We start from the raw sequence: 11,937 nt of genomic DNA, 5'->3' as shown, positions 1-11,937 counted from the left end.
CTGCACCCCACAGCGGCCGTTTGGGGCCATGAATCATTTTTAGTTTAGTGTGACGACCGTAGTGTAATAGTGAACTTCATACCTGCTGAATTTAAGGTTTCCGCCCTAATTTGACCTCACTCGCTACGTTACATCTAGGACACCATGGGAGAAAATGTGTTTCTTTATCAAAAGATAGAACTTGGGGCCGATTTCATATGTTTTGCACCGTAAATTATTAATAAATTAATACATTATTTAATCAAACCAACAACGCCAACAATGCTGCTATTTTTTTTTTTTTTTTAATGCAACCATGACTGTTTTTGAGCGGCCAAAGTGACCCATCATGTTTGTGCATGTTTGGGTAGTTCAGTTTATATTGTATCAAAGTAATATGAACAGGTTGACTCTCAAATCCTTAAAGCTATTATTGCAAACTTTTTAGTTGATTCTACTAGCTAGCAATTTAAAAAAGAAACAAACTATCCAAGATTCAAATGCAAACTTTTAGGCCATTAATTTATTCATCAAGTTCAATTGGTGGTGATACAGTAGAAAACACAAACAAACTATAATACTTTTTTTTTTTAAACAAACTGACATTTAGGCCATTTATACAAGAAGTCCCTATGCTAACAATGTGTTAGGGTCCTTTTGAAGCATATACAGGTCCAATAATCTGGGTGTGTCTGTCGACCATACATTAAAGAGATTTTGTAAGTAGTTTGAGTTCGTTTTTCCATCCATTGATATGGTTCCAAACCTTAAAATGATTACATCGATGAATTATTAAGACATGGGATATTAAAAAACATAAGAAGATTTCCATTAACACAGGATACTCTTTATTTGCATTTCTTTCAAAGAATTTCCATTTCTCAAAAACATTTGCAGTCTAAAAATAATGTGTATGCAAGAGAAAGATAAAGATGTTTTTCACTCACATGTTGACAGGTGTGGGTGGAGAGAAGGCTGGAAAGTGTATGTTACATAACTGTGCCACGGACTTCAGAGCTCCTCAGCACCTGGTAACCCAGCTCTACTTTCTCACTCCCCCAGAGAATTGAAGCAACACTTTGGCCCACTGCTTAAAAACCAGTAAAAGTGAATATGACGTACAATCATATCAAAAGCAACAGTTTAAGAAAATTCAGAACATTATTTTAGGACAGGGACCAAGAATTTGATTGTTTGCAGAGTCACGGTGACAGACACGTAGAGCAGCAGCAGGTGTTTGTGGGTTTTTTACACTCCTTTCCCCATTGCAACATAACTTTGGGTGGACATGCTCTAATTCACAGTCACAGCTTAATCCAGAATTTGCCTGAGACAATATTTATTTAAATCATTGACAGCTTTCCAGTACTAAATGACTTGGTGCAATGTGATGAAAACAGTCACACATGGAAAGCTCCCATACACCGCCATGACTCAGCTGTTAAAAAAAACCTTTGCTTTGTCACTGTCGGTTACAAAATCATAAAAAGCAGAACAAAGTGAGCTTATTTTGGATATTTGAGACATCTTTCCTGAAAACTATCCAGCTAACAATACATGTCTCAGATACTCCCATTAATAACAAAAAAGAAAACAGTATTTCACAGTTTATGGAGCAATAAGTCCTGTCTCCATCCTTCATATTGTTAAAAAATACTGCTTTGGCTACACATGAAGGGCTGTGTCACAGTAGCTACCATCACCTAACGGCCAAGTGTGTTCTTTAATCAGTGGATAAACAAAGTGGGGTTCACACTGAAAAGTGCCCTAAACCTGCATTATTTCTAATAAGCAGCAGGGGGCGACTCCACTGGTTTCTTTTGGATAGCCAGAAACTTGTTTTGTGAGTCTCTTCCATATTTACATGTTAGAACAGTGCACTTTCTGTTCAGGCAAATAACTGTAACATTTAGGTTGCCTAAAAATGTCTTGTTCAAAGATACCCTATGGGGGACTTTTTTATTAAGTACATTTTAAGCTTGTCTTTGGCAGCCAATATTATCATCTCAATAAATACCATAGTTAATGTGAATAATGGATGAAGCAAAAGGGCACAAAGCACCAACAGTAGGTTTCCTCTCAAAGCTCCCCATAGCAAATTCATATGACTTCAGTTCATTTTATAAGACTAGGTATCTTTGTTTGTTATCTCATTCTGTGCAGAACATGAAAAGGGACTGATTTTTAGCCAAATTAGCTATCACTGCTCATGCTAACAACCCAGTTCTTCTCTCTTTAGCTTGTGTTTGTTTTGGGCTGTGTGTTATGGGACGTTAATTAGGGGAAATGTGTTCTCCTGAGGTACTACAGAGATGGAAAAAGAAAACAGAGACAGAAACATTGGAGCCATTGTTTGGCTGTATATGAACACCAGAGCTTATAATTGCAGGTTTGGTCAGCTAGTATTACTTTATCTGTATGCTAATGGATTCAAAAAAGAATCCATGCTGAGAATCAGATTTAGAAAGGTTTTATAATCGTGTGGTCTGATAAAAGTTAATATGATACCTCGGCGGCCATGTTCATTCGATGTCACTTAATGAACTAGACTTTGAAAAAAACAAAACAAATATTTTTTTTCCTACGGGGAATTCCAGTTTAACCTTATAAAGAGTGAACTTGCTCCCTGCCTGACCCTCAAATTCAAAACAGATCGTCTTCATATTTGTGTTGAAGACATTACATAAGATTATTTCAGTGCCCCTTTAAACTAACATGTCTCTGGTTAGTCAATATAACAGTTGTGTAGATGGAGGAGCGCAGGTTAGCGTACACACTAGAAATCAATTAGTCATATATTCTGTGTCACACTGATCTGCCAAATACCTGCACTCATACTGACACACATACACAACAAACTGTGTTCACTCCCTAGTTTGAAAATAAATATTGCATTAAAATGATAACACTTTTTACTTTGTCAAAACCAAACTTGTGGCATTTGTTGTGGAAGCAAGACATCAATGATCCTTTTGAAACACGGAACAGAAACAGAAACGGTTTTCGTGTTTGCGTTGTAGCTGGCAGGGGTACTTTTGTTTTTGTTGCTTTCTGTGCTGAAACCTTTCTATAAAAACTATGTACCTACATTTTTTTTAAAGGACATTGTTCAAATAATGCTAGGAGATAGCGGTTAGCTTAACATTAGCTTAAGACTTGAAGTAGCATTTCCAACCATGGCTTTTGTTTACATGTTGCCTTTGTGAATACAAACCTGACTTGAAACCACAAATCATCCTCACTTTGGTTTTATTTCAGGAAACTGACCTTAAGGTGTGAAAACCTTAAGCTGAACTGGCAATTTCACAGTGACAACAAAACTCTAAGAAGTTGCTGCTCCTGAATTCCAAATTGTGTTTCTGTCATGGAGGACTCAGTTAAACTCACATTAGAGTAACTGAAGTCTTGTCCCAAAACTTTAAAGAAATAACTTAAAACATCTTGACAGTAGTGCTTTTTTAAAACCATATCAGAAGTTAAATGATAGGAAATATTGCTGTGGTTTTGAAGCACCCACATATCAAATAGACTTTTCTTTGTAGTTGGGAAATATACACACACATAACTCCTCAAGCCCAAAAAATCTTACACCTTTTCTTGTATAAACCAAACAAACGAGATGTAACATATTAATTAGTGAGCTTTATAAAGGCTTGTATGTGGAATTTATTACTTTTGAACAAAGCAAGTCTAGCTGTTTCCCCTTGTTTCCAGTTTTATGCTAATTTCTCTCAGTAAATAAAAAACAACTCTTGAAAAGAAAGTAAATCAAGATATTTCCCTAAATGTCATACTATTATTTAACTTAACAAGAGGCCTTGCTTGTCATCTGTTTGTGATTGCTATCAGGACCTTTCTTAATAACTTCACCATTACAGTACTGTACTTTAAAATCACGAGTGGGCTGAGGGAGTAGGACTTAATGTTAAATCCTATTTATAGCCATGTTAAATCACCTTCTGTTCACCTTGCTGTTCTTATGTTGGTGGGAAAATGGAGTGATAACAGGCTGCTCATACAGCTACCTGAATGTCCTGCCTAAATCCTCAAAATGATGTGTTTTATAACAGCTGTAGTGACGTTGCAAGTTTTGAAAAAAAAAGCAACACAACTTAAAAATATCATTTTCAGACAGTAGTAGTCCAAAAGTTAAAGTACCTTGCTTTAGATTTAGTTGGTGGCATTTTAATCCCACTTAAATGAAATTAAATGGTGTTTCTGGATGTAATTAGAAGATTGTCTGACAGTGGGCGACAGTTGGCTTTACAGTCCCGCCTCTTCCCGGCAGCAGAACGTTGTTTGCTTCCTCTTCACTTTCAGCTGCAAACAGGACACTGTCACGGTGAAGGCATTTCATTACATTTCCTGTGTTGAAGGAACATTACCAAACTGAGACACACTGAGATACACAGACCAGACAGGAACTCAGAGGTTATCATGTAGCAACCTAACTTTGTTTCTCACTCAGCAGCTATTTGAAAAGGGTATCTCAAAACGAAACAAGCTGTTTTTTAGGGGAAGAAAAGTACCAGCTGGACACTAGAAATAAGAATGCTGGCCTTTTTTTAAATACATTTTCTTTTTTATTCATTTATCTACACTGATTTGCTTCAAAAAGCATTTTTCAAAGTGGCCTACCAAAATCTAACCAATAATAAATATGACAACAATATTGCATCTCATGACTACAGCTTACTATTTGTTTTAGGGAATGTAATAAAATTGCTAGGATTTGGTTCAATTTTGTAAGAAAATAAAATTAAAATCCAAGGCCCTTCATTGTGATTGAAATATCTCAACAACCATTGTACTGATAGCAACTTGTCATTTTGAGCAGGCATTTGAATGATTTAAATATTGACATCAATATAATAATAATAATAATAATAATAATGACATCAGCATTAGCCAGCAGAGCTGCTATCATAGCTGTAAACTTCAGTCTTGTTTCCAATAGCTCTTACAAGAACAATACATAACTCTACATACCAATCATTTTCATGCACTCCCTTAGCTTCTGCAACATATCAGTGATAAGACAGAGATAACACTTGGGTTATCAACACAACAATGCAAATAAGCCAAACAATGATTGTAACCTAAAGTTCAAAACTCACAGTTACGTACTGTTACTGAAAACCGGACCAACAGGTTTTGTTTCTCTGCGTGTACGTATATTCAGTCAGGTAAAATAAAAGAAGTTAGAATGCCTGAGTCAATTAAGGCTAATGACAATAATTAAACATTGTAATGTCATCAGACTGGTTCATGTTAATACTAGAAAACCACCTAACACTGGCTGCTGGCTACAACCAACAGGCTGTGACCACTGTGCACAATGTTCCAACTTGTCAGAAATCAAACACTTTTATCACAGTGGAGCCTTCTGACCCAAATGAAGAACACTTGATGCAGTTTTTGTACTTGTTGTGCTGCTATCTTAGCAACTTAAAGATACAATATATGTGATCTTTTGTTTCTAATGTCACTTAAGATCATTAACTGTGGCACAAGGACAATGCCTATTTTGACTGTGATGTCAAAATGTTAGTCTTTTTGCACCATTAAAGGGGATATATTGGGAAAAACTCACTTTTTCAATACTTGTGCACATACATCTGGGTACCAACCAGGGGCATGTCCAGGGAGTGGTATCATATGAAACTAGACAATCTAAGGCACCAATCGGCCTAAATTACACTCCAAAATAAGTCTAAATTATAGCAAAGGGAAAATTGGTCCCTTGACCTCTGACCTTAAGATAAAAGAAATATGTAGAGAATTGTTTCAGAGGGTACCCATGAGTATCCCTTTTACAGACATGAACACTTTATGATTATCCCATGCAGTTTGGGACAGAAAACATGCAGTGTCCATTTTGCCTACTGTATTTGAATATTTCTGAATACTGGGGTCCCTAAACAGTGGCATACATTGGGTATGACTGGAAAGCTGAGACTCTTGTAGATTCACTAAACCCAATTATATGTTTATGTATTATGTGGGATGATGTTCGTCTCCATAGTATAGCATTTCATTGCAGTGACAGCATTTTTTAAACTTGACCTCACTGTATAAAACTACCGGCTGTGACCTCGAGGACAAGAATCATGAAATGTTACAACAATAAACTGAAGACCTAAGGCATTCAGAGGATGTATGGCTTTCCGAGGTACAGTATATTAACAATAAGGGGGTTCATTCACGTGAAAATAAGCATAATATTCGCCTTTAATGCTGGCAAATTAAACCGTATGCCCCAGTCTGTTTTTTTTTTCCCCCGGACTTTTCAGGAACAATCTTAGTGTGTGTGTGTGTGTGTGTGTGTGTGTGTGTGTGTGTGTATCCTTCTAATCCTCTCAGTCGCTGCAGCTCCACTAATTCCTGTGCCACAGCAGTGCCCTGACTTTACCCTGCTCTGTGAACTGAATTACCTCTATTTGCCCTTTCTTCCCTTTTTTCTTCCAACTGGCAATGTGAGAAGTTCAGACTCAAGAAGTGTTTTAAGAGCTACACTATCACACACAAATACACAAACACACGTGTACTGCCCCACTAAGCCAAACAGCTGGAGGTGTGTGAGTAGTGAAATTTGATAACTAACTGCACAGGAAGCCAGGAGTCAGTTTGTCAGGGTGCTTTGTTAAGTTTGATGTTTTAATGTCACAGTTCTTCCAACTGACAGTCAAACACACAGCAACCATGCCAACCAAGCAAACTGTTATGTGTGGTCCTATGAGATGGTCAAGGTTAGCTAGTTGCCCGATTATCACATAATACAGTATAAATGTATGTTTATACCACTAAGTTAAAAATCATAAAAAAATATTTTTTACGTTTCACAGGAGGAAAGATGAGGACAAAATTGTCTGTCTTCTGAAATTAAATTCAAACCCAGTCGTTACCCATTACCATTTAAGAAAATAATGACTGTGATTGTGTTTTGTAACTTTGAAGGTAAATTATGCTATGTTTCAGCTAATGGTACAGCTCTGCTTAACTCGACTCACTTTTTCTATATATATTTTTTTCCACTGCAGCTCGTACTCGAGTCATTTAAGGTCATCGCCATAGGGCTGCCGCATGAAACTGCTGTGACATCATCTTTAACGCTGCACTCGTAAAAATGGCAGGTTTATGCAGCATGTCCCGTTTCGTGACGATTCTCTCTGACCAATCAGTGGTCTACAGTGTTTTAACTCCACCTTCTAGCACTGGCTCAGCTCGCTTGGAACCTCGACCGAGGTGATACGAAAAAAAGTACCAGTCACCAGGTACTATCCACAACTTTTGCTAATGTAAAACCAAAAAAAATGATTGAAGTTGTGCTGTGTAGTGGAAATGCATCTTAAGTTTAACTTACCACCTAAGGACACTGTGAGTGAGATACTGCCATTTATGATAAAGTATTATGTTTATGACTACGAAATTGTGAAAATTCTTTCAATTGCTTTTTTTCACTGGCGCGTACAGGAATATGTTTGATGGCTAGCAGTGCTGTGGGGTGACCTCTGACAGATTTATCTTTCCTCTATCTGAGTTTCATTCTCTTCCTCTCATTGTTAAAAAAAAAAGAAAAAAAAAAGAGTGCACATCCCACAGCAGTCCAGCAGAGACGGACAGGGAGTCAGCGGGTTCACAGGACCAACCGAGGGCCATCCTGGATGGAAAGTTTTTAGAGAGCGAGACGAGCGGCCTCCCCTCCCCTCCGGGGCCCCTAAGGCTAACGTGATCCCCCATTTGTGCTCCTGTCATAAAGAATGCGCCCGCTAAACCACTTTCCCACCACTAAGAGGATTACTAAGGTAATGCTCCTGAATCAAGAGATGCTCCAGCACATCTAGACATTGGGAAGCTGACTTTAATAACTTATGTAGAAAGCTGGAGTGATATTTTACCAAGTGGGTCAAACTGGGCGCCTACCCTGGACATTTACTTTAGAGATGCTAGCTAGCTAGTCATTTAGGCAGGTTGTGAATCAAAAGAGAGGAGGCATCTCAGTTGGTAGTGACTCCTGCTTTGGAATGTTTGGAATGTAATGGAGCTCTTTGTTACTGATTTACTCTATTGTTGTCATAGAAAGTGTAGTGACAGCCGTGTGCTACCTCAGACATTTCTTTTCATTGGCAGTAAGGAGGCACACCTCTAGATTTTGCCTTCCCGAGCAACCAAAACGGTCTGTAGTGCAGTAGCAAAGGCATGATCCCTCTCTGGCTTCCCACCCACAAACATCACCTATTGACAATCATAAGTCACGCCCCCTTCTTTGCTCTGTGCATCAATAACAGCAAGCTTGTTACTGACAAAACCTCAGGGAATGTTCCCCATTCCTGTTTGTTGACGATTGTTAAAAGATGTGACTGGAGGACCTGTAAAAACTACACTCAATACCCTGACCCTCGCAATCAGACACAGATTGTGTTGTAATGTACACAGTCACTAGCCAAACGCTAGCTAACTGTTAGCTAACTCGCTAGAGCACGAGGCTTGTTAATAAAAGAAATCTTTCAACTTAAAGTTAGCTTGTTAACAGTTAGCTACGCTAGCTAGCCAATATTTTCATGGACATTTAAATTAGTAACCTACATTATTTGCACAAAATAATAATAATACAAACATAACTCTTCCTTAGTTGTGGAAAACTCATAATTGTGCAATCCAAGCAGGGGCTGAGACAGTCGTGGAGCTCACCAAAGCTACATGCTGCAAAACCATGCACATTCGGGTGAAAGACAAAGGTTTTAGGGAGCTGCAGTTTTGCGGATTTTGAAATTTAAAGAAAAGAGTTTAATTTCTCATGTACATTTTGAAATTTTGATATGATATAAAAAATACTAATGGCTGGCACCAAGTTTATTAAACTAGGATGATGGAAATTTTAGCATAATGAAAATTAAACTGTCATTGTGGCATTTAGGTCAAATGTGCTGGAGCTCAGTCCAAACTGTGCAGAGAATCCATGGATGGTTGTTAGACTCTGTGGGTTTTCCCACTGTGTTAGGAGATCGTGTTTAGCTAAGGGGTGTTTACGTAGTGACCCTGATCCTGTCGCAGGCCTCACGTCCGATCAGGATCAACTATGCCTCTGTGTGTGTGTGTGAGCGACATGACAAGGTTTCCAAAAGATAACTCACTTCCTCTGGTGACTTGTTTGCTTTTCAGTCTGATGGCCACCAGCCTCCTTTGTGTCACCAGCGTCAAATGGTGGTTGCGTTCACGCACCCAATGTCCATCACAAAAAGACACACACACATGCACACACTCTGACAAAACAATACATGTGAGATGAAAAGAAAACCTCCATTTCCAATGGAAATTTTTATTTCGTAAAATCTGTCCTAAAAAAGGACCGAAATGCTACTTATTGTTGGCGTCACAGGAACAATGGTACTTTTTTTCCCCTGGTGGCTTAACATGAACCAGAACCCCAGTGTCTCCATCTCAGCTTATCCCTGACTCTCCTCTCGTAGTGGAAATAACCCAGTTACCCCTTACATGTCTGACCCCTGCAGATCTTTACATTTTGTTCACACCTTAAGCCAGTGGACGAAAAACCCAACGACCTTTATTTTCCTAATAAAGCAAGGCTGATCATGAGATCTCCGCCTTGGAAAAAAAACAAAAAACTTGTCCGTCTATATTGTAATAAAGATCCTCCTTAGAGGTTAACTGTTCCAAGAACACTCACAGTGGGGACGGGGTGAGTAAGGTTGAGGAGCAAGAAAATCCCCACTCTAAAGTCAGGGAAAATGAAAAGTTAATCAGTGTAGGCTGGGGGGAGAGGGGCAGGTGGGGAGCCATGGTGTTAGCGATCTGGTCAGGACACAGGAGGGGGGCATGGCGGGAGACTGGCACAGTTAAATATGATGTACTGAGAGGTTTTCATTCGGGCAGTGGGCAATGGATTTACATAAGAAAATGGACGGCTGCCGAGGAGGTGATTAACTTTGGGGTCAGGATGATTGTAGGTGAATGTAACTTCCTATGACACACAAGATTACTAGATAAAACATTTCTACTACATCCACATCAATGTGAGACAGCTGACAATTCTGTTTTTTTAAAGTGAAGTAATGTGCTAATGTGCTACAGAGGAAATGTCCATTGAGAGTAGTATATTTATTATTGAGTATGTAATGTATATACATACTCCCCTGAGTAGTGTGTAGTGTGTAGTATCCATTACAAACACAGTCGACGAGCCTCAAACAAGTTTAACCAGCCTGAGCGCACATGCAAATGATGTTCATCCTGTTCTGGGAAGCCTGAACTTTCTGTAACCTTGAGGTAAATGTTAGGATCACATTCTATCTATCTGTTTATTTTATTTTTCACACTTTGGGTGAATGATTAAATTAATATTAATATTAATATTTTTTTCGGAAATAATTAAATAAGAAGACAGATATCACTCACTTCCAATAAATAAGAAGATAGAGCCAGCAGACGATTAGCCAATTAATCCCAGATATAAATGAGAGACAAAAATATCTTGACAATATGCATTAGATTAACAAAAACATTTTTAAAAGTTTGATATTATGGAAAATACGCTTACATTTGTGCCAAAGTAAGTGGAAAAGATTGATACCACTCTCATAGCTAAATATGAAGCTAGAGCCAGCAGACAATTAGCTTAGCATGTGTGCTGCTCATGAGAAGACTCCTTTTGAATGAGGGGAAATTTTCACAACAATCCCAGTCTATGCGTTGTGACATGTTTGCTAACATTTTTAGGAGGCCATGGACATTCATTTTTCAATGGATATGAAGTTGATGTATTGCCAATTTTGTCTAAGAAAAATGTTGATATTCCCAACAGCCTCATCTTTTTCCTCTGTTACTCTCTTTGCATTTTCTGCATTATGTTACTCGCTTGCTAGCATGCTAATTGAGGCTTCATGTGAACACAAACCCCCCTGCTGGCCAAAACCTTAATTGTCATTTCAACAACTTGCGATGGCCTCTTGGCTGTCTGCAACAGAGTCAGCATAGGAATAATCACTGCCACGAACCATTTCATTAGATTTTGTGTGATTCATTCATTCATTAATTTCATCTGTTTTTGATTAATGTGTGGGTAATGCTAATTGACGTCTGTTTTTTTTTTTTTTAAATGTGTCAGTATGATTTCAGTCAGTTTTTAGAAACAATCATTTTTCCACTGTGCTTGGTCTCAATTTGGTGTGGATCCATTTCGCTTTATATATGTTTATAAATCACAGCAACACTCGAACCATTCCCTGAACCAGCGTGGCTTCAAACCGAATCAATGACGTCACTCGCACTTAAAGAAACAAGCCTCGATACGTGCTTCAAAAAGACTTGCTGGATTTCTCAACCCACGCTCCGAAGCCTTGGTACAGAACGTCCCATCACTAGCTAGCTGTTTCCTGGTTCCGTTCTTTTATGTGAGGCTAATTGTCTCCCATGTCTCGCCCAGATTTATTGCACTGGCATAGTGTGCTGTCTTATTCTCGCCAAGGAAGCAATGTGTTTATCCAAACAGCCACTCATTGTGTCAAAAGAGTTGGGTAACCTATCATCTTTCCAAGTTAAATACATTTTGAGCCAGTTTGTAAGTTGCTGTAAATGACCATCATTTTCTTTTGTGCTCCATTCTCTAAGCATGAGGAACTGTTGGCTTTTACATAACACCTGTCTCTTCATTATCACTGATCATTTGTACTTGGTGTTGTTTCCTGAAGTGGTGGGCCAGCAGATTTCCAGGCAGGGTATTTGGGTGCGGACACCAGAGTTTAAATGTTCACTGCAAAAAAGGGGTGTCTAAAAACAAAAACAAGATAAAAACAATAAATCTGAGGGAAATGATCTTGCTGCATGGACAGATAATTTCACTTGACAAGATTTCTTGAATTAAGATTATTAATTATTATTATTATTATTATTATTATCATTATTATTATTATTATTATTATTATTATTATTATTATTATT

Source organism: Centropristis striata, chromosome 22, assembly GCF_030273125.1.
Source record: "Centropristis striata isolate RG_2023a ecotype Rhode Island chromosome 22, C.striata_1.0, whole genome shotgun sequence".
NCBI lineage: Eukaryota > Metazoa > Chordata > Actinopteri > Perciformes > Serranidae > Centropristis > Centropristis striata.
Note: the sequence above shows the minus strand (reverse complement) of the source record.